We start from the raw sequence: 22,648 nt of genomic DNA, 5'->3' as shown, positions 1-22,648 counted from the left end.
ATCTGACTGACCCACCACAAGTTTTGCATGGGCTGTGAGATGGGAACAGTTTTTACCCTTTATAATGGTTTTGAAAAAGTCCAAAGAATAATAATGTTTCATGACACGTGAAAAGCATATGTAATTAAATGTCAGTGTCCAAAACTAAAGTCCTGTTGGAACCCACCCTGCTCAGTTGTTTACATACTGCGTGTGCTTACTTTCACTTTACAACAGCACAGTTCAGTAGTTGCAACAGAGACTGTATGGTTGGCAAAGCCAGACATATTTGCGACCTGATCCTTTGCAGAAAATGTTTGCCAATCCCTGTTGTAGGGAATCAAGATCTTATTGTAAAGGCGTCTGCATCGCCCTCGCCTGGGTTGTAAGTCAGGAGAAGCCCTCTGAGCTTGAGCCCCGGGCAGTAAATAAAGAGCAGCAGGGCTTCCATGTAACAGCAGACCATGTTGGAAAAAGCAGGTGATGGAGTGTTGCCATCAGGCAGGTTTTGAACACAGAGAGTAAGATAAAAAGAAGATAAGGTCATTATCTGGGACTCACAGAGAAGCACCATCCTCTCCCAGCTGACACACGTCATCATCTAGCTTCCCGAACTTCCCAGCCTGCCTTGCATCCATGCGATTAAGTCCTGGACAAGGACCCACCAGCAGAACAGCGGCGCTGGCTTCCAGAACACTTCCTGAGGAACAGCGAGCACGTGTTCTTCACCCCGCCTGGGCTCGCTCCTTTCCCCTGTTGCCTGGGAGATGCCGGGAGCTCTCACATCCATTTTGGACCATGAAGGTAAGAACCACTTCCTAGGGATGGCAGAAAGGTGATCTGGAAATAGGCTGGATCCCAGGGGCTTTGAGGAACAGAGCCACCACTCCAGGCCTGAATTGCTTAACTTTAGACTTTTACATGAGGAAGAAAAAAGAAAAACAAAAACACTCCTGTCTGTTGAAGTCACTGTTATAGGAGTATCAGAATTCTGATTCTGAGTCAGACGTAGTTGATAATCCTCAGGGTGTCTTTTGGGAACAATTTCCCCTTGTCTTCCCTTTCCAGTTGTCCTTGACCTTCATTCTAACAGACTTCCCCTATATGAAAGTGTAGGGGAGCAGTGGGTGGGGGACAGCTGTCACTGGTGATTAAGGAGGTGGTGCAGGGCACAGTGAGGGGCACAGGCTTGCTGACGGCCTTTGGGCCAATTGCTGCACTTTCGTCCCTCATCCTGGCAAAGGAGAACGATGGCAGTACCTTCTCTCAGCTAGGCACTGAGCCGGGCACATAGAGAAAGGTTTTGATTTGTTTTTATTTTTTAAGCTAGCTATTTTCATTATCATCATCATTTATCCTCTGATACTTACCCAAGTACTGAAGGCAAGCATCGCCTTGATTAAATCGAGAATTGGTCACTCCGCCACTACTTTAAATCTTTTTGCTACCCAACATATTACATTGCCTGGAAAACAAAGACCTCAGTCCAGCCACAAACCTCTTCCCAATCTGTTTGAAGCCAACCTCTTCATTTCATCTCCCACCTCTCTCAGAAAACCAAAGTGCAGCCACCCAAAGTAGCTGCAAAGGTCAGCCTTCCCCAGGATCCTGTTCCCACACGGTATTGTAGAGTTTGGCCACTAGAGGGACCCTTCTCCAAGTTAACAGTCAGAATAGAGTGCGTGGGAGGGGGCTCGAAGGGAGGAGGGGCTTCAAGGTTTGATTCCCAGGCTCCTCACCCCAGAGCAGGTGGTAGAAGATGCTGACTTGGATTGGGGCCTTGGGTATTTACTGAGGCAGGTTGGATCCGGCCCTGGGCGGGGGAGGAGAGTGGGGGTGGAAATGGGGGAGGGAATATGGGAAAATCTGGTCCGGATTTCCCTTGCCCTCCTAACACTATACAAATTCAGAGGCTGAATAGATTGGGACACGTTTTTTGAGTTGGGCTCAAATCCTTTGCTTTCCGAACTCAGGAACTCAGAAATCAAATAGATTCAGATATCATAGTATCCCTCTCTGTCTAAATTCACTTTCCAAACTCTGAAATCAAATGAATTAGGATCATGAGGGATATTTATACTTTATATTTCGGGAGAAAAAAAAATACATTGAGATGTAGAATAATATCTGATATCTGATATTTTCTATCTGATATCTTAAATAAAATATTTTCTATCTGATAGTGTGTATTTTATAAAAATATAATTATTAAGCTTATAGAATTAAATTACTCGAGTCATGTTTGTTGAAATATTGCATCCTTTAGGCTGCTTATATGTTTCATTCTATAAAGCCAGAACGATGACAACATGATTTATAACTGTCATTGTTTTCATGGCCACGTTTGACTACTGTAGAATCAAGTTCAGTTTCCTCAAACTGATGTTCAAAACGCTTAATAATGTGACCCGTATTTTCCTACCCAGCTAAGCAGTTGCTGCCTACCCACAAATGCCTGTTAATTTCTTGCCTTTTCTATCACAGTTCTCCAGGCTGGGAGCTCACGTCTCCTCTCCTCTGCCTTCCAAATATAATCCTTTCTTTAGAGAGAAACATTGCTTTTCTCAACAGAAATCCTCAGAATGTGCACTAGAGACTTTAACACTCTATTTGTTTTCTGAAGTTGCGTGTGCCCAAGCCTCATTCCTTAACAAAACCTTAAGCTATTTAAAGATGAGGAGTGGGGCACTTTTTTTTTTCTTTGTTAACTCTTCATTCAGGGTCAGGATGGTAGCAGACTTTCAATAAATATCTCGGAATCACTGCTAAATTTGCCACTTGTTCAAAGGCCCACATTTGACTTAGAAGTACACCAGGAGCAAATGCGAACCAGAGAGAATAAAACCCTGCGAAATGCAATTTCCTGTTTTGTGTAATGCTGGAGTCGAATATTTCTACCATATCTCCTAGGAAATATAGAATGAATCAAAATTGGAATATGTGAGGAAGCCACACTGCATGGCTGTCAATGAAACAAAAGTAAAGCACAGGTGTTCCTAGCCCTAGACCCCTTACTCTGTGATGGAGTGAGGCCAGGCTTTCCATGGGCAGAGCACCAGGTGAGCCCACAGCCTGCCCCCCCCTGTGCCGGTGTGGCCTCTCATTCCATTCTTTCCTTTGCCTTCTGTTAACATTTCAACCTTCTGCAGTGAGAAGCTGAGTGGAGGGTGCTCCTGTAGCAGCAAAGTAAAGGGCTGAGGGGGAGCAGAGTCTACCACCCCAAAATATGCCTTTTGGGACATAGATTAGTTTAAGCTGGTTATTTTTAAGACACTAATGCTCAGGAAAAAACTTGGACCTTCCCCCTAACTGCCTAAAAGAATTGAGATAGAGGACCTGCTCCAGGAAGGTAGCTATCATTGTGATAACTGTAGTTTAATATGAACTCGTGTGATAGACAGGGAGGCACCTAGGAAGGCCACGGGGTCAAAGTCCTCTCTGTGTCCCCTTGTTAAAGGTGGCCCAGTAAACATTTGTTTACCAAACATTTGCTTTTCCATGTCCACAGGAATTGCCTTTCTCCCCTTTGAAGTCCCAAACCACAACCCCCCAGCTCCAACATACACACCTTTTTCCTTAGCTCAAGATATAAGCCTCAACTGCCCAATTTGTCCGGGGGTCCCATATTCTTATGGAACCCCCATATGTACATACATAACAAATTTGGTTGTTTTTTCCTGTTAATCTGTCTCATGTCCATTTGATCATTAGACCAGACAAAAGAACTTAGGAGGACAGAAGGCAAATTATTTTTCCTCCCCTATAGAGCCAAGGACCAGATGGCAGGTCCTGTGTCTGGAGGGGTACGGTACAGCTTTGTGTGGGGGCTATCAGCTGCTATCCCACCCTTCCATGGGGTCCTCGGCCTGGCAGGGCTGGGGGCAGCCGTGGCGGGGGCCACGTCCAGACTACGTTTCCTAGCCTCTTCTGCCAGCTGCTTCTGGTGGGAGTCTACCTCTGAGAGATATTGGCAGGAGCCAAAAGCAGCAGAAGAAACCAGCCTCACTGTCTCCTGCCCTTGATGGGGTCTCTGGCAGTGGGAGCAGCTGCAGGAGTGTGGGCTCCATGGTCAGCAGCCACATCAACAGCAGTGGCAAAACTTCCAGCAGCCAGTGGTGAGGGCTGGCTAGCTGCTGTCTGGGTCATTCCCTTGTCTCTGTGCTCCTCCATCTTCCTCAACACATTTGCAACCAGTTCTCTGCATAACATTCATAGAGTGGGTGATGATTTCCCAACTGGACCACATTACCAAAGGTGCCAAGTTAAACTGTGCAAAACCTGGATGCTGTGGACAGGACAAAGAGCCCAGGTGTCGAACGAAACTAAGCCCAAACATGAGGAAATGCAGGGTGGAAGGAGTGTCAGACCAGGAGGACAGCACCTGAAGGAAGTTTCCTCTGCTGTTCACAGGCCAATGAGTGAGAGCCAGAGGAGGGCCTGCAAGGGGCCAAGCCCGGTGTCAATCAGCCCCAGTGCGACCTCAGGGACTGTACTGAGAAGAGACTCAGAATGAAGGAGGAGTGGAGAGGACCCAGCAGTGGGGAAAGAGAGGGACCTGCTAAGAGGCAAAGCATAGCTGGATTTCCAAAGACATACTTTGCCATTTCACTGCATGACTTCGGGCTGGCCTTGCAGCCTCGAATGATGAGAAAATTGGATTTCAGGCCACCACTTAAGAACACATGTTGGAGTTACTAATAGAGTGGATTTGATAGATTTGATGAGACTTTTAAAAATTCAAATTTTGTTTGGGCTCTCAATTTGGTGTTACCCAAACAGAAATTATTTTCCTTCTCAGTGTTTCTCAGTCACTAGGCTAGACTTGCTTCTAACAAATAGAGTGCTATAAAGGTGGTGGGATATCACTTCCAAGGGTAGGTTAAAAAAGACTGTGACTTCCGTCTTGTTGGTGACCTCTCTCTCTCTGGCTCTGCTTACTTGCTGGCTCTGGTGATACCAGCTACCATTTGTGAGCTGCCCAATGGAGAGGCTCACAGGGCAGGAAACTGAAGGTGGCCATTGGACACCAAGTAACTGAATCTTGCCAACAGCCTCATGAGTGAACTGGGAAGCACACACCTTACCAGTCTCGTCTTGAGATAATTGCAGCCCTGGCTGACACCTTGATTGCAGAGGATCCTGCTGAGCCACACCCAGATTCCTGCCATAGAAACTGAGATAATAAATGTTGTGAGCCTCTGAGTGATGGGGATAATTTGTTACGCAGCATAGATAGCTATTACAGATATTCCACTCTGAGTCCAGTCAAGGTAAGGGCTTCTTTCCCCTTCCCCCTCTATCTGCAGTTCAGAGCATGAGCCCCATTCAGCAGTGGATGGACAGAGATGAATGACCAATGACCCACTCAGAGACTGACCACAAGAAGTAGCAGAATCCTTGCAAAGGAGGAGGAGCAGAGGCGATAAATAAGCTAAAAAGGAGCAGCAGGGGTGGTGGTGGTGGTGGTGAGGGGAACATGGTAGGGGATCAGAGGACGTTTCCAGGAGGAAGGGTCCTTGAGAGCTGAGAGCTAGGCCCACACCTGTTAGAGGGGCTGGGTAGGGGGTAAGGGAAAACATTACATTTCCTTTGCTTTTCTTAAATAAACTTCATTGATTGTACTTTCAAGTCCAATCTGGGCAGTCATTCCTAGGGCCATGCCACTTCCCTAGGGTAGGACAAATGTTCTGGGTCATTCTTGGGGTAAGTCTCTCCAGGTACTTCAGCAGGCACCCTCTGTCCTAGTCTGTGTCAGGTCTTCAGGTCTGCTGGGCCTCCCTGCATGGAGCACAGGAGTTTTTAGCAAGCCTGGCCCAGGCCTAGGATCCAGCCTCCCTGTACACCATGCAAAGTTTCCCTCTAAGCCCCTGCCATCCCTTGGGCTCTGCCAGGGAGCAGGACACTGGTCCTGTCTCTTACTGGGAATTCCAGACCCCTCTCTCCTGAATTTCCTTTAGGTCAGAGGCAATTCCTCCTGTCCTTCTTGCTCTACGCTTCCTTCAAATCCCTCCAACTCTTCCCAATAGGCCTCTGCTTTTGGAAATAAAAGCCAGGAAGAAGTGCCTTAAGGTAACTACCACTTCCTGCTCTGCCCCACATTTCCACCAAGGTAAGGAATCAGAGCCTTCTACCTGCTCAAATGGGGAAAAGGAAAGGGAACTATAGGGAAAAAACTGAAAGTTGATTTCTCCAAAACTTTTGCCAGAGTTGAAAATGTTGAGAAGCTATACCACTTCTGTAGCATTCCTACCAATATGCCCTAATCTGAATCTAATCATGAAGAAACAATCAGAGATACACAAATTGAGGAGCAGTCTACAAAACAACTGCCTGTGCTCTTCAAAATGCCATTGCTATGAAGGAAAAAGACCAGGAGCTGCTCCAGAGTAAAGGAGACTCAGGAAGACATGGTATCTAAATGCAATGGTGGTCTTCAATTGGAACAGGGATGAGGAAAACAAATGCTAGAAGGGTCATTGTTGAGAGGACATTGTTAATATTGGACTATGCTCTATTATATAATGGTATGATAACGACATTAAATTTCCTCAATTTGTTAATTGTATTGTGGTTGTGTGAGAAAATATGCTTGCTGTTAAGACACAGAACGAAGTATTCCAAAGTAAAGAGGTATGATATCTGCAACTGAGTCTCAAATGGTTCAGCAAAAAGTTTGTAACAACACAGGTTTGAACAGCGCAGGTCCACTTATAGGTGGAATTTTTTTCAATAAATACCTGTACTATTTTAGATCCAGGGGGTCCTGGAACTAATCCCCCACAGATACTGAGGGACAGCTTAAGTTTGGGGGGAGACAGAAGTTATATGCAGATTTTGACTGCACAGGGAGTTGGCACTTCTAACCCCAGCATTGTTCAAGAGTTGAATATTTATAACAAAATGTGATAAAATGTTACCAATTGGTGACTCTAGGCGAAGGTTATATGGGAAAGTTGGATTGATCGCTCTTAGAGAGGGAGGCAGATCTATGAGCAATGTGTCAGAACTGGAAGGACCAAAACAGACAAAAGCTACAGTGGCAGCCACTTCTAGGTTCCCACATGGGAGATGGAGCAGATGATGAGGCCGTAGTAGATGCTGCCAGAAATGAAAAGCTTCTGTGGAGGATGCAGAGTTGGCATGGGAGAGGGGAGGTGGCAAGACTTAGATTCAATTAAGGACAAGGTATAGAGATGGAATGCATCTGAGGACTCCAGAAAACGCACAGGATTCCGCTGAGTGGTGTGTGGGTTCACTGACCTAGTGTGCGTCGGGTGTTGGCTTTGAATGGGATGTTTAGGAGGTTAAAGAGCAAAGAAGTAACCTAAGTTCTTAATCATTTGGCAAGTAGTAGGTGGAACAATTTCTAATTATTTAATGAGATTTGAACAAGCAAGGCAGGGGACAAAAGGGGACACGGAGTGGAAACTGGTTGTGGGCCAGACGGTGTTGGCAGGAGGTCTGTACAGGTGGCTTAGCTGCCTCACCTTCAATGGAATCCTCTTCCCAAAGGCTCGTAAGGAGGATGATAAAAGGCAGGCTCTCGCACCTGGGGTTGCATATCAAAGGACAATCCAGGAGAGGCTGTGATCAGACAGGTGAAGTGTTGGCCATGCATTAAGACATCAGAGATCATGAAGGTCCAGGCCTAACTCCTGGGCTGCTCCCACCTTCTGTATGGATGTGGGCAGAACAGGGAGATGACAGCCCATGGCCCCTCCTGAGAAAACCCTCTGTCATGCTGGGGAAGTTGCCCGTGCGCAGGGGACTGGGGGAAAAACCCCTCTCAGGGTTTGAACCCATGGGCATCACTGGGTACAAACCCTGAGAGGCAGCTCCAGGCTCTCACCCCAGGCAACCATGCCTGGAACCCAAGTTTTAGCTCATTACTTGGCCTGTGTCCAGCAGACCACAAACAGCATTGTATTAGGTTCCTAACCTGCATCGGGGATGCTGGCATAGTGGGATCCAGCAGGCTAAGACGGGCATCTCCTCTGGGCGGGTGGGGTCAGGGAATTGGGTCTATACAGCTCAAAATCCAGAGTTTTCCCAGAACCCGAAGGGTGGAGGGTAAGGTTAAAAGGAGAGCAGTAAGTTTGCTATGAGGTGCAATAGAGTTGTATCAGGTGTGCATTTAACCCAACAAATTCAATTTCTGTGCTAGAGGCTGTAGCAGAGGGAAGAAGGAGGAGGGGAGAAGGAGGGAGAAGTGAGAAAGAGTGAGAGCAAGAGCCAGTATGAGAAGAAAAGAAAAGAAATCCTGGGGTGCCCCACCACCCCTTGTTGTCCCTTTACCTCGGGCCACACCTTTGAAGATAGGCCTTTCATTAAGCACTGGTTAATCATCTTTTGCACCTTGCCTTTTGTTCCTTGCTGGGACCCTGACTTAGACAATAGGAGGGGTTATTGGGACCACAGGTGACACTGGCACCCAATGCATTTAGAAGAAAATATTGCCCCCAAAACGTTTTACCTGGAGACTGTGCAGATGAGCCTGTAGACTTGGTGAGTGTTGGCTTTTCTCAGTAGAAAAGGAAAGCCAAATCCTGGCCCCACATTGGTCACTGATTACTCCTAGTGTCCAATAATATCCCACTGGGAGTAGAAAGCTGCCACTGTGCCATGCGTGGGGTGCTGTGTGTGTGTGTGTGTGTGTGTGTGTGTGTGTGTAGGGTGCAGATTCTTCTAGGTTTATGGGTACCCTGCTCAGATCCAGGACTCTTCACACATAGTTCTGGATGCTGCATATGTGCTTAATGCCCGTGGTTATAGACTAAACAAACTCTCCCTCCCACAATACTAACCACAGAACACGGAGGTTACAGATGTCTCTGTATAAACATCAAGAAAATTCTAAAAGGGTATATGCCAATCTCTTAATAGTGGAGACCCCTGGCAGATGGGATTATTGGAGGACCTTTGTCTTTCTACTTTGTGTATTTCCATCTTGGGTAATGATGTAAAAAATTCTTATACTATTTTTATAATCACAAAATTGATATTACTGAGTACTGTAGAAACCCCTCGAAATTTTGATTTGAATTGCATTAAATCTCTGCATTAATTTGATAAAGAGCTGTAATATTGATAGTTTTCCAAGAAAGAGTACAATGTGGGCGGGGCTGGCTGCTGGAGAGAAAGTGCCTCCACAGTGTCGGGGGAGTTGGGTGGGGCAGGGTTCCAGCAGAGCTCACCAGACCAATCAGATTCAGATTTGGCTGTGGTGGGGGAGGGCTCAACACAGGAAAGATGGTGCCTGCTTTCTGGCTGCACAGGAGAACGCCAAGCAGAGAAAATAGCCACTGTCCTCCAGCCCTCGCCTTGAGGCCACACCCCTCAGTCTGCCCACCAAATGTCTCCAATGCCCCCTGAGTCACCATCCCTCTTCTGGAGCCCAGGGTGAGTGTCTGGGAGTGAGAAAGTCTATATGCAGGCCGTTTAAGGGGATGTCTGGGTTTTCTGCAGCCTTCTGGATGGTTGGAATTGCCACTGTTTTTCACAGACAGGTGTTGGGGGTGGGGGCTACTCTTTCTGGCACCAGTACTCAGATTGGGAAGCCTGGTGTGAGGCTGGGGGTTCCTCGCTCCTCTGGGGGGAACCTCCATGGCAGAGACATCCCTCCCAGTTCTCAATCGCCAGAACCGCCACAAGGAGGTTTGGGGTTAGCCCCTTTGCGTCTCTGCCCCTCCTACCAGTCTCGTCGTGGCTGCTTCTTCACATCCTTAGTTATAAAACTTCCGTTCAGCCAAACTTCAGATGGTTCTCCAGGTTGATTGTTCTGTAATTTAGTTGTGATTTTAATGTGTTCATGGAAGGAAACATGCCCAGTGTTTATTCCACCATCTTGTATCTCTCTATCAAAGGCATTTTAAAAAGGAAAGGAAAAGCTTTGGAGAAGCAGTCACACGTGGGTAGGGACCTGGACCTTAACAAGCAAAGTCCCCCAAGCCAAGGAGGTTTTGCACAGACATAAGATAAACTTGCACAATATGTAAATATCTATTTGTTGGTTGCATTGTTTAAATCTATCAGAAAAAAATAATGTGAAGAAATGTCTGAGGTGCACATAAGGGAGCCATTCTTGAGTCTTTACCTTCGTTTTTCACTGTAAAGTATCTCATAGGTCTCTGCATCTAGTCTCAGATAAAACACATCTTCACTGAGTTTATCCAATGAGGAAGAGAGAGAAAAATATTAAATAGCAGCCCTTCAAAGAGAAGGCTAATAAAACGCAGTATAAGTTAAATATTTTTATCCTGGCAGGAGCTTTTATTTTCTGAAAGGAAAACAGAGCAAACCTATGACACTACCCAAATGAATTTTGATTTTCATTCCTCCAAAGAGAAAATTTCCACAGTTTGGTTCTCTCTCTCTATCACACTTTGAGGGCCTTTGGTCTCCTCAAATCCACCCTTTAGGAATAGGCAACTAATTAATCTTCTCCCAGAAGCAGATGCTTTGGGAAAAAATGATAATTAGAAGGTGAGCAAAAAAGCTTTCATCTCAAATATTTACTAATGAGTAAGAATGTTTATCTAACCTCAAAGACCTGAGACAGACCCAGAAGGGTACAGAGTTCTGTCCACCTAAGTCTGGTTTCACAAAGCTCTTCTTTTTTTATCTGAATTTCTCAAATAACGTCATGTTTTGGTAAACACTGAAGTGCTCTTTGTTTTGACTCATGGTTTGCAGTACTAATTGCAATAGTCAGGACAGGCAATATCACACTGACAGATGAGAATGATTACATCTTCTACCATACCTAATTGGGTGGCACCTGCTAACCAGCTGGTTGGCTATGGGTGTAGGGCTCCTCCCCCCTGCAAGGCCACAGGGCTCCCTCAAGGTCCAAAGATGGGGTAGGGGAGGGGAGAGGTTCCACATTGGGAGGTAAAAAATGATGTCAACTTTACTGTGTAGGAATTCCCCTTCTAGACTTCTGAACATTTTCACAATTATTTTTGAATAGATAATGCATAAGGCACAAAATTCAAAAGGTACAAGTGGATATACAGTGTTGCTAAATATACTTCATGCAGGTACATTGCCTATGGCCATTCATGTACATACACTGCACAACTCCAGGGAAACCTAGTCCCATAGTTTAACATTTTTATGTATTTATTTTTTCAAGGTAGATTCGTTTTTTCTTATGATGTAAACAATATATCTTCTTGGGGAAAATGTGGAAAATACTGAAAAGTCCAAAGTACATAAAAAGAATCTGCAATCTCAGCCAACTAGTGATAACATCTGTCTACATTTGGATGTGGTTCCTTTCAGTTCTTTTAAAAACATATACATTTGCTAAGTGCATTAAATAACACAATTGCATTAACTAATTGCATTTCTACTACCACCTGCTAGCCACTTCAGCCTCCTCGCAAAGCCCAGCCATAGCCAAGTCCAAGAGAAGCCTTCGTTTCATGCAAATAAAACAATATTTGGATTGGGAATGCCTGGGATAGTTAGAGTCCAACCTTTTCATGGTCATATCCTGTTACAGACTCCTCAACTACGATCTTGTGACTGGCAAGGGGGTGGAGGCAGGGGTTCAGGTACAGTCGCCTTAGGGCTGAAAGCAGCCCTAAGTTGCTTTCAGGCAACTGTAAGCAATTTCTGGACAAAAGCTATCCCCTTAGCCTTCTGGGGTTTTAAAAGGGAGTGGTTACCAAATACCACAGGTCCATGAAGAGGTTTTCATCTATTCATATTGAGGTGAAAACAAAAGGACAATGCACTATTTTTCAGTTAAATTTATTCAAGATAAAAGGATTGTCTCTCATAATGTCTAATGTCATATTTTTTTTTTATGTTAAAATAGATTTCTCTTTTAGAAACAATGAAAGTTTAAAAACGATTTTCTTAACAAGCGCAAGACAAAACAAAGCAAGTTGGCAACCTTATATCAATGCCTTAAATCATTTTTGAAATTTCAGTGACCCATGAAATCCAAAAATCTCAAAATCATTGAGCTTCGTAGGAACCTCCTATTGGAGGAAACTGTTCCAGAGAAGGCTCTGGTCACCCAAGACACTCAAACCATGTTTGTCAAGCCACTATTCACAAAGGCAGTAGGGCAGGGCTGAGGTGGGGGATTGATTGGGCTTCAGCTCCCTGAAACACTACCTCTGAGAAAGATATTCATATTTGCTACAGTGACATTATTGCCTACCCCAAAGGAGGTGCTTTAAAATCTCTGAATTGCTGATGAGAATATTATAAGCACCAGTATTCGCATTTTATGGAAGAGGAAATAAGGACTCTTGGAGATTAAATTGCCTGAGACCACACAGCTGCAGAGTTTAGATTAGAAGCCAGGCTAGGTGGATGCTAGAGACTGGGCCTCACCCCTACACCACACCCAGATCACAGACAATCGGCTGGGGATTCCTGATCTGGGCAGTTTGGAAATTTCTTTATCTACCGCCCTTCACCCCTGTCCCCCTCCTCCCCCCAGAAAACAAGAAAAGTGTTAATAGAAGGAAGGGGGAGTGTTTTCTTAATTCTCAGTACCACTTTGGTTGATGACTCTGAGCCCCTTAGACCTGAGTCATAATGGCTCTATTTAAAAATCAAATTGAAGAGAAATCATAAAAGCTAATCCAATTTTGCACAGGCATAGCAGATGAATTATCTCTGTTCACCCTCAGGTTCCCTTTCTGCATTTTTCTCCCTCTCTAAATCGACTGGCTTGCACCCTAACCAGCCTTAATTTGATTTACCAGAATCCCTTAAGGCTGAGTAGTGAATGTTTATTCACAATTGTATGTGCAAAGAGCACAGTTAGATTCAAGCTTCTTGACCTTTAAGGTTCAAACAAATCACCCATAAATCTGGTAAACAGGCAGAGTCTGATTCAGTGGTTCTGGGGTGTGGCCTGAGAGTCTGCATTTCAAACAAGCACCCACTAGGTGCTGTTGCTGCTGATTGGTGCTTGGATGACCTATCAAGTAGTGAGACTTTAGGGAATATTAATTTTCCTAACTACGTACTTTCTGAGCTGGACCCCGGGATAAAACCTCCTTTCAGGGAAGATTGTCCTTCAGGCATTTCACCGTAGCTTGAGTTCCGTCCTCAGCTCTGTGAAATGACAGTTGGTGTGCACTCTGAAAAGAGCTTGGAGCCTCAGCAAAATAATAGTTCAGCGTCTTCTCATTTTATGTAAGGATACCTTTCTGGCTTTCAAAGTCACATCAACCGTCATTTGTGAACTTGAATTCTGTATAAATTGTTCTTCGTGGAACCTCCACTTTCACATTGGCCCTAAATACATAATTGTGAATTATTTACTTAATTAAGAATATGCAAGCTAGGCCCATCAATCTATGTAGTGGGTTATAGGTTAGATAATGTACTCCTTACATTTGTCCTAGGCCTTATTCTTTATGTAGGATTGCAGAATTATGTTCCAGAAAGAACTGTAGAAGTCATTAAGTATCTACTTACAGAAGAATTGTGACTCAGAGAGGGTGACACATTTGTCCGAGGAGACACAGGATCCAGCTTGTGCCAGAACCCGGATCTCCTCAACCCAAGTGCTCTGGGACTGGGCACATGGCCCGGGGGTCCTGTACCAGTTGGTGTTGGCAATCCAGGGCGCTCGAGCGCTCCACTGTCTGCATCCTAAATATTTCCTAGGAGGAATCTTTGATGTTCCCACCCACACCTTCTTTGTGCACCTCTTAAGAATCCACAGACTACAAAGGGGTAGCAGGAAGGCCACCTGTTTAATGGTGAAGGCCAGGACACTTTACCAGATAATCTCAAGCTTTATTGCTCAGGCTGATGTCAGGAGCTGCCATCTCTGCGGTGTCAGTAGTGGGAAAGTTAGGGGAAGAGAGGATATGGAAGGAACCCAGGCTGTTGCTTAGGCAAGTAGAAAGCATACGTGAGGCTGGGTGACTAACTGCCCCACGTTTTAGCCTTGGGAACTTGAGCACATGAGGGAGGAATCGGTCTAATAACCTTCCACTTGTTGAAAATCAGCACATACCCGGAACGTGATCGATAGTATTCTGTTGGGTTCTATGTTTAGCACCATGTCTGGATATCTGGCAATTACTTTCCAGAATTTAAATAAGGAAGTGCTTGGGAAATAAAATTACCTTATGACAGAAGCAATTTGCAAATTCTTTTTAGCCTTCAGACTATTTTTCTCTTTGTCAGTTACATTATTAAGTGCCTGCTGTATGCAGAATAAATACAAGGCCCTCCTTCCTACCTATGTTCCTTCCCTCTCCTTATTTCCATCCCATCCCCTCCCTCCTTCCCTCCCTCCCTCCCTCCCTCCCTCCCTCCCTCCCTTCCTCCCTCCCTCCCAGTAGGTAATTTGAAATTGTCTAGGCTATAGATGTGCTGGGAAGCAAAAGTTAACTTATATGATGTGCACAGACCAACAATTTTTAAAGAATGAGAATTTAGCAAAACACACTCAAACACTTTTCTTAAAGTATGCCCCATGGGACAGATTGCATAGAATGTGCTAGTAGAACCAATCAACCGGAAAGAGAGGTCTGTGCTCTTAATTGGGGAAATTTCCTTAATGTTGCATGAGGAATCTACCTCTTATAGATTTACAATGCCCGTTAGTGTATTGAAATCTCTGAGAAGTACTTCAGTAATGAAACATTTACATTGTGTTTAAACTTAAAATATGGTCTATAGAGTGGGTCAACTGAATTTATTTTATTTATGTATTTATTTATTTTGGTCTATGATAAGCACTGAAGTGAACTGAGCGAGCATTTAGAAAACTTTAGAGAAATTTAACAGAATAATTTAATGTTTGCTGATAAAAAAATTGAGTGTCTTTTTGTGTGCCTTTTTAATTTTATTTATCTGGAACATTTTTATTATAGTCCCCCCCCCCCCCCAAATGGTCTGAGACAAATTGGAAATAAAAGAAAAACTGGTCCTTCATCATGGAGAGTCTGAGAAGCATTGTCTTAAACCAATTTTTCCAGACTCATTTGACCAAAGAAACCCTAGTATAGGCCACCCCGTTAATAGTCTAAGGAACGGGAGTTTTGCACACTGTATTTTGGGAAATGCTATACAAAAATGTAACCAGACTAATTCAATGTTTAATAATTTCAAAAGCATTTCAGGATTATTAGTGCCTCAAGTTCATAATTCAGAGCAACGATTTTCACTGTGCTGTATACAGGTGGGTTGTAGTCTTAATTGCTGAACGTGCATACCACACAGGTGACCAGGCTGCAGTGTCTGCCATGTGATATGGTGCGTATTAAGGGTTACAGACAGTTCCTGACATCCTGAGCAAGGGGTAACATTTACACAAAGTAAAAACACATAATTTTTTTAAAAAAATGGAGAGACTTAAGATGAAGTACAGAGTGGCAATTAAAATTTTATGCTTAGTCAAATCAAGTGCTCATATTTTGAAGAGATTTAATATAGTTATAAAAATTTTATTTCATTTCATCATTCCTTCAAATCTGAGTGGAAATGATTTTTTTTTAATGTCCTTATTTCCCCCAAATTACCTTAGTTCGGTGCTAATTTGATCTCTTCATTATTAATTCAAATTTGCAAAGTTAAAAGAAACCAGCGTCTCTGTTGATTGTGAGAGGAAAAGGAAATGGCTTTACTTTAAAATTTACCCATATGATTGCTTTTCAAATTTCTCTCTGCCAATATGCTGGTCATTTGTAGATCCTCAACTCCTGTTCCTTCCCTTCTGTTTACTGTTGTGTATTTCAGAAACTTCATTTCCCAGACACTCTTGCCCGTAGGCTTTCGGTTGGGTTCTGCCCGAAGCCCTGAGGAAACACTGGGAGGGTAGGCAGAGGAGAGGAGCCATTCCCTTCCAACTTCTGGTTTCTGTGACTTGGTTTCAACACCTTCGCTGGGCTCTGACTTGGCAGTCTGGCACTGGCTTGGTGGTCCCAAGGCTCCACGGTACACCCCAAGCGGCATAGTGGAGAGGTGCACCTGGTAACCCTTCCCATGACTCCCCAGCCCTAAGTGGTAGCATTTCCTCAAATTACTAATAGTTCCATTATCTTACCGTAGCTTCTGCTTTTTGTTCTTTCAACCTTTTCAACGTTTCAGTAACTAGTTGCCTGTATTGAATACTGTTTGTTTGAAATATCTAGCAAGGTACTCGTTAGAAAACCATTTTGAAGAAAAACTATATTGGCACCCTATTTAAATATAGATATCTATTTATATATGTGTGTGTGTGCATACTGTGTATAGATGTATATATACAGAGAATGCCAAAAAATGTATACACATTATAAGGAGGGAAAAAACTGCATTAAAATTGTAATGCTCTGCCCGGCCCGGTGGCTCAGGCGGTTAGAGCTCTCTGTTCCTAACTCCAAAGGCTGCCGGTTCAATTCCCACATGGGCCAGTGGGCTCTCAACCACAAGGTTGCCAGTTCAATTCCTCGAATCCCGCAAGGGATGGTGGGCAGCGACCCCTGCAACTAAGATTGAACACAGCACCTTGAGCTGAGCTGCCGCTGAGCTCCCAGATGACTCAGTTGGTTGGAGCGCATCCTCTCAACCACACGGTTGTCAGTTCGACTCCCACAGGGGATGGTGGACTGTGCCCCCTGCAACTAGCAATGGCAACTGGACCTGGAGCTGAGTTGCGCCCTCTACAACTAAGACTGAAAGGACAACAACTTGAAACTGAATGGCACCCTCCACAACTAAGATTGAAGGGACAACAACTTGACTTGGAAAAAAAGTCCTGGAAGTACACACTGTTCCCCAATAAAGTACTGTTCCCCTTCCCCAATAAAATCTTTTTTAAAAAAATGTAATGCTCAATATATACCGATAACAAAAGATGAATACAAGTCACGTTTGACATCTGCAATTACAAGAGGTGCTCAAAGTGGTTGCTCAAAGTGGTTACCATCAGCATCCAGACACTGCAGAAGCTTTGTAGTTTGATGTTGCTTGTGCTTTTGGTGTCATACTAAAAAAAATTGTTGCCAAAACCCATGCCAAGGAGGTTTTCTCCTATGTTTTCTTCTTAGAGTTTGTGTCTCAGTGGTATTTAATCCATTTTGAGTTAATTTTTGTGAGCGGTGTAAGATAGAGACCCAAATTCATTCTTTTACATGTGATTATTCAGTTCTCCCAGCACCACTTACTGAAGAGGCTATCCTTTCCCCACCGAGTATTCTTGGCGCTTTGGTCAAATATTTGTTGACTGTATGTGCGCGCGCACACACACAATTTCATCACTATCCTTCAAAAGTCATTGCTGGTTCTTTGAATGAAAGGAAATATTAAGTAAAAAGATAAATATTTCATCACATGTTATGCTTATCTCCTTATACCTTTCACTCTATAGCGCATTTGACTTCTCGGTATTTTAATTATAAACATGTCCTTGTGCACTATAAATTGCATAAATCATGAGTATATGGCTTCCCTTAGCCAACGCTGGCGACACAATATGATTGACTGCAGCCACCCCAGAAACCTGTGTTTCTTCACAAAATGTCCTGGGATTAAATCACAGAAAGATGTAGGAGTAAAGAATTCTTTGGTGCTTTCTACATTTGTATTTAAATGCAACACTCATTTTAACATGATAAATAAAAATAACCAAAGTCCTCAAGGAAATAAAAGAGAAGTACAGCCGAATGTCTGTGCTTTGAGCTCCAGGGTAATAATTGGAGTAGTACAATATCCTGTGTGCCCAACGGCCTCCTGAGTGTGAAGCAAACCTGAGCTAGATTCTGTTCAGATCTCAGGAACCCTGTAATATTTTTAATGCAAGATATAGCATCACAGCACTGGAAAGACTATTTTCTTCTTCTTTTAAATGTTAAGTTGAATCAGGTGGTGGAAGGAGAGCTTTTCTTTTTTTTAATTTGTTCATGTACAAACAAGTCCTGCAGCTCCAGAGACTTGAAATTTGAATCTGAATGATTTCTAATAGAAACCATGATTTGGATTTGGCTGAAAATTCTCAATTTGATTTTCCAGGACAGGCTGATGACAACTGCTGGCCAGCAGTCAGGCTGGCCTGGCAGAGCTGGCTTCTATTTCCTCCTGTTTCCCTTTCTTTGTTTGGATCTTTGAAATGCCCAGGAGCTAACAGCTGCTGGAGGTGGGGCAGAAAGGCCTGGCAGGAACAGGTGGCCCCACCTGTGTCTCAGTGGTGCCAGATCCAACAACTGATCACCCAGCTGGGAGAGGGGAAGTCGGGCAGAAAGACAAAAATGGGGAGCCACAGTGACAGGGGTGGGAGTTAAAAGTCAGGGGTGAGGAATGAGAGTGGGGCCAACCTGATCAGCTGCTTTAAGAATGAGGCTTTTAGCTCCTATGAGGGATTTGTTAGGGTCCCTTAGCATTGGTGAATCAGGAGGACTCACGCGGAAGTGAAAGTGAACAATAATTCTCTTTTAAAAATATGGCCACCTAGGTAGTTTTCTTGAATCCTCTGATCCTGCAATCCTAAGCAGGGTCTGAAACCTGATAACGTTTAATGACTCCTCCAGTGGTAAACAGACCACACACACTCCCCAGGCTTAGAGGCGAGCTCTGCTAGAGTGCTCTTCTCTGGAGCTGAGCAATGAACAACCCACGGAGCTCTGGTTTCAGCCAGCCGTGCCATGCCGAGGCTTCAAAGGGGAAGCCAGAGAGCCAGGGGCAGCATCACAACTGAGGGATGGGCTGAGCGGATCTGAGCCCTTCCGGGTCCTGGCTGGTTGACTTGCCCTAGCATTGAAACCTGCCCAATCACCTAGAATTCCCATGGTGCTTCTTGCCAAGTAAGACCCCGAAGGGCAGGGTGGGACACCTCTGATATTCCACGTGATCACTTTTGCTGGCTCATCCCCTAAGGGCACTAGGTTCTTGACTGAGACACCCCCACCCAATAAAAGATTAACAAGAGAAAAAAAACACATTTTAACTACATATTCACATGTACTGGGGTTGCCCAAAAAATGTATACAAGTGGGTACTTTGGTCAGTGTTGCTCAAGCAGTAGTTGGCCATCATCAGAAGTGTCTGGAGGCTGATGGTAACCACTCTGAGCACCTCTTGTCATTGCAGAAGTCAAACGGGACTTGTATTCATCTTTTGTTATCAGTATGTATTGAGTATTACAATTTTAATACAGTTTTCCTTCCTTAAAATGTGTATGCATGTTTTGGGCACCGTGTGTATATACAGGAGTCCTACAAAGATAGGAGGCTTAAAGAAGTGACAGAGCAGGAAGCTTTTATACCTTTCAGACAAAGAAACAATACATTAGTAAAGAATTGACAAGACAAAGGGGTTTGGGCCAGAGGTAGTAATATGGTGAAGAAGTAACAAGGTTTGTTTATATAGCCTTCTTCGCCCTAAATTCCTTCTTCCCTCCTGGTACAGGAAGGGGACCTTTCACATGGGTGATTTATCTCCTGCTTTCAGGGAAGAAGGACGAGATCAGAGACCTTCCCCCTTCAGCTGGTTTCTCAAACTCCTTCAACTTAAGATATTCAGTAGGCCAAAGGTGCCATACTTTGAGGTAGCATGTCCGGAACCCCATCACTCCTTTCCCTGTCCTGCTTTCCCATCTCCTTACCAGTTTCCCCTGGAAGCACTTTGTTAATAAATCATTTGCACCTGAATTCTCCTCTCAGCAACTGCTTCTGGGGAAACCAACTTAAAACAGGCAGTTTTTAAAATTCCAGTGACCCTGAGAAGAGTGGTGCTTGAGGAACAGTCCTTTAAGATACTAATGGGCTTCTTTGATTATTTAATCAGAGCAGTCCCATTGAAGAGCTGCCCTTGCCAAAACTGAGCTTAACCCAGGTAAGTTTTGGTTTTCTTTTTACCCTCTGGAGAAAGTCTTGTTGGGGTGGGGCACTAGCTTACGAGCAGCCAAAGGTTGTTTTGGCTTTGTGGATTGGAAGCCAAAAGGGGACCTCTGTCTAGGGCCACATCTGCCTAGGGGTGTTGAACACAGTGTAGGGTCCCTGGCACAGGGGAGGGGATCAGCAGTTATGGGGGAACAGAAGGCTGGCTGGTCAGCGTTCTAGGCTGTGAAGTCAAAGCGGAAGAGCTGCCCACGTGTCTGGCAGCTTTGTACCATTACTCCGATTCTCTATTGAATGAGAATGCAAATTAGGAGAAGTTTTTTTGTTTGTTTTTTTTAAAGATTTTTATTGGGGAAGGGGAACAGGACTTTATTGGGGAACACTGTGTACTTCCAGGCCTTTTTTTCCAAGTCAAGTTGTTGTCCTTTCAATCTCAGTTGTGGTCGGTGCTGTTCAGCTTCAAGTTGTTGTTCTTTCAGTCTTAGTTGTGGAGGGCACAGCTCAGCTCCAGGTCCAGATGCCGTTGCTAGTTGCAGGGGGCACAGCCCACCATCCCTTGCGGGAGTTGAACTGGCAACCTTGTGGTTGAGAAACCACTGGCCCATGTGGGAATCTAACCGGCAGCCTTCGGAGTTAGGAGCATGGAGCTCTAACCGCCTGAGCCACCAGGCCGGCCCTAGGAGAAGTTTGAGGCTGTGTTATTATAATGATTTTAGCAATGTTTTCCACTATCTTGAAAGCATAACCTGTAATAGTAACAAAAAGAAATCCTTTCAAATGGTCTGTTCCTCTAGGCACACAGGTGTTTTTGTTTGTAACAATAAGGTATTGCTCCATTACATCCTTTAAAAAGTGATTTGCACACTTGAAACCTATGTAATTTTACTAACCATTGTCACCCCCAATAAACTTAATTCTTTTAAAAAAAGAAATAAAAGTGATATGTTAACAGACACCATTTACTAAATATAAAGGGAAATCATTTGATTGGAGCAGGACAGGAAATGTAAACAACTTATATCCTCAGGCTCGAGTGAGAAAGTATGGTCGAAATAGAGAAGTCTGAATCCATAATATCAACTCACATCTATATTAAGTAGTCTGGGACCAAAGCACAAAGAATGTGGTATTAATTTATCTTTAGTAAATACTTAGGGCTGAAAATACAGGTTTTTGTTTTTAAAATGTAAGGAAATGTAGTCTTTTAACTTTAAAGTCCTAAATGTACGTGATTACTCATACTTTTTTGCTCAATGAGAAGTTGGGAAAAGGTAAAGGTATTAATAGCACACAAAATCTCTTTAAAAACTATTTTTTATTGTTGTGGAGTATATTACACCAGGGAATATATAATGCATGTATACAGTTGCTTTTAATTACATTTATTGGGTGACATTGGTTAAGTAAAATTATATAGGTTTCAAGTGTAAAATTCTGTAACACATCAACTATATATTGCATTGTGTGTTCACCATCCCAAGCATATCTCCTTTCACCACCATATATTTGACCCCCTTTACCCTCTTCTACCTCCCCCACTCACCCTTTCCCCTCTGGTAACCATGAAACTGTTGTCTGTGTCTATGAGTTTTTGTTTGTCTTGTGTGTTTGTTGCTTTCAGTTTTATATGCCACATCTGAGTGAAATCATATGGTTCTCGACTTTTTCTGTGTGATTTATTTCGCTTAGCATGATAATATGAAGATCTATCCATATTGTTTCAAATGTCAGTATTTCATTTTTTCTTACAGCTGAGTAATATTCCATCGTATGTATGTACCACATCTTCTTTATTCGATCACCTATCGAAGGACGCTTCGGTTGTTTCCGTGTCTTGGCCACCATGAATAATGCTGCAATAAATATAGGGGTACATATATCTTTACAGATAAATGTTTTCAGATTTTGGGGGAAGTAGAAGAGGGATTGCTGACTTGTATGGTAATTCTATTCTTAAATTTTTGAGGAACCTCCACACTGCCTTCCATATCAGCTGTACCAATTTATATTCCCACCAGCAGTGTATGAGGGTTCAAAAATTAATTCTGTACACTGCACTCAGCATTGGAATTCAAGTATACTAGCACTTTTGAGGACCCTCTGATTCTTCCTCTCTCCCCTATTACATCCTTTCCTTTAAGACATAACAGGTATCCGAAATATCTGTGTCAATCATTGCTTTTCTTTATAGCTTTACCCATATGTCTGGCGACTTCAGTAATACGTCGTTATATTTTTTTATGTTGTAGACCTTTAATATAAATGGAATCATATTGCTTGTGTTTTTCTGTTACCAGCTCTTTTTTCTCTCACCGTTGCTTTTGAGATATGTCAGCAGCAGTTCATTCATTTCCTCTCTATTACCATGTTCCATTGTGGTTATACCATCATTTTTAATCCATTCTGCTCTTAATGGGATTTACATTGTTTCTGACTTTGTGAAATTACGCATTGGGCTTTTATGGATGTTTTTCTGGTGCACATTTCTGAGCTTCTCTGGGGTACACCTACAAGTGGAAATAAAGAGTCCGAGGTACATGCATCTTTAACTTTATGGACAGTATGTGGGTTCCAGCTAGGTTTCATGTGAATGAAACTGACCGTGCAAACTCAGGCCTGCGGCACTACCTCCTGCACTGGATGCTCAGTTTGGAAGTGTGGAGGACTTGGTACCTTCTGAGGCAAGCCTCTGGCTGATGGTGGCTGAAGCCTATGGACAAATGCTCCCCTTTTCCCTTCAGCATGTACAGTCAAAGAGACCTTTCCTACAGCTTCTCAGCTAAGGCTAGAGCACCTCTGGTAGCAACACAAACTGCATTCTCACATCGCTCTCCCTCCTTTTCCTCTTCATTCCTCTTTTACTCTTG

General features: G+C 43.7%; 1 long non-coding RNA gene across 2 annotated transcripts in view; it reads left to right on the top strand.

The window, feature by feature from the left end:
• Positions 1–282: 282 nt before the first annotated feature.
• LOC109460187 (uncharacterized) overlaps positions 283–22,648 on the top strand; it is an 82,981-nt gene continuing 60,615 nt past the window's right edge. Inside the window, exon 1 of one of the 2 annotated variants that reach the window (XR_012494738.2) lies at positions 283–783. This is a non-coding gene — a long non-coding RNA (uncharacterized LOC109460187). Of the gene's footprint in view, positions 784–9,217; positions 9,379–22,648 lie in introns of those variants that run through there. The other variant, XR_012494737.2, reaches the window with a different exon arrangement.

This window comes from Rhinolophus sinicus, chromosome 3 (genome assembly GCF_057876585.1).
Source record: "Rhinolophus sinicus isolate RSI-liver-muscle chromosome 3, RSI-T2T, whole genome shotgun sequence".
Classification (NCBI taxonomy): Eukaryota; Metazoa; Chordata; class Mammalia; order Chiroptera; family Rhinolophidae; genus Rhinolophus; species Rhinolophus sinicus.
The sequence above is the reverse complement of the archived record's forward strand: the minus strand, read 5'-3'. Positions and strand labels throughout refer to the sequence as shown.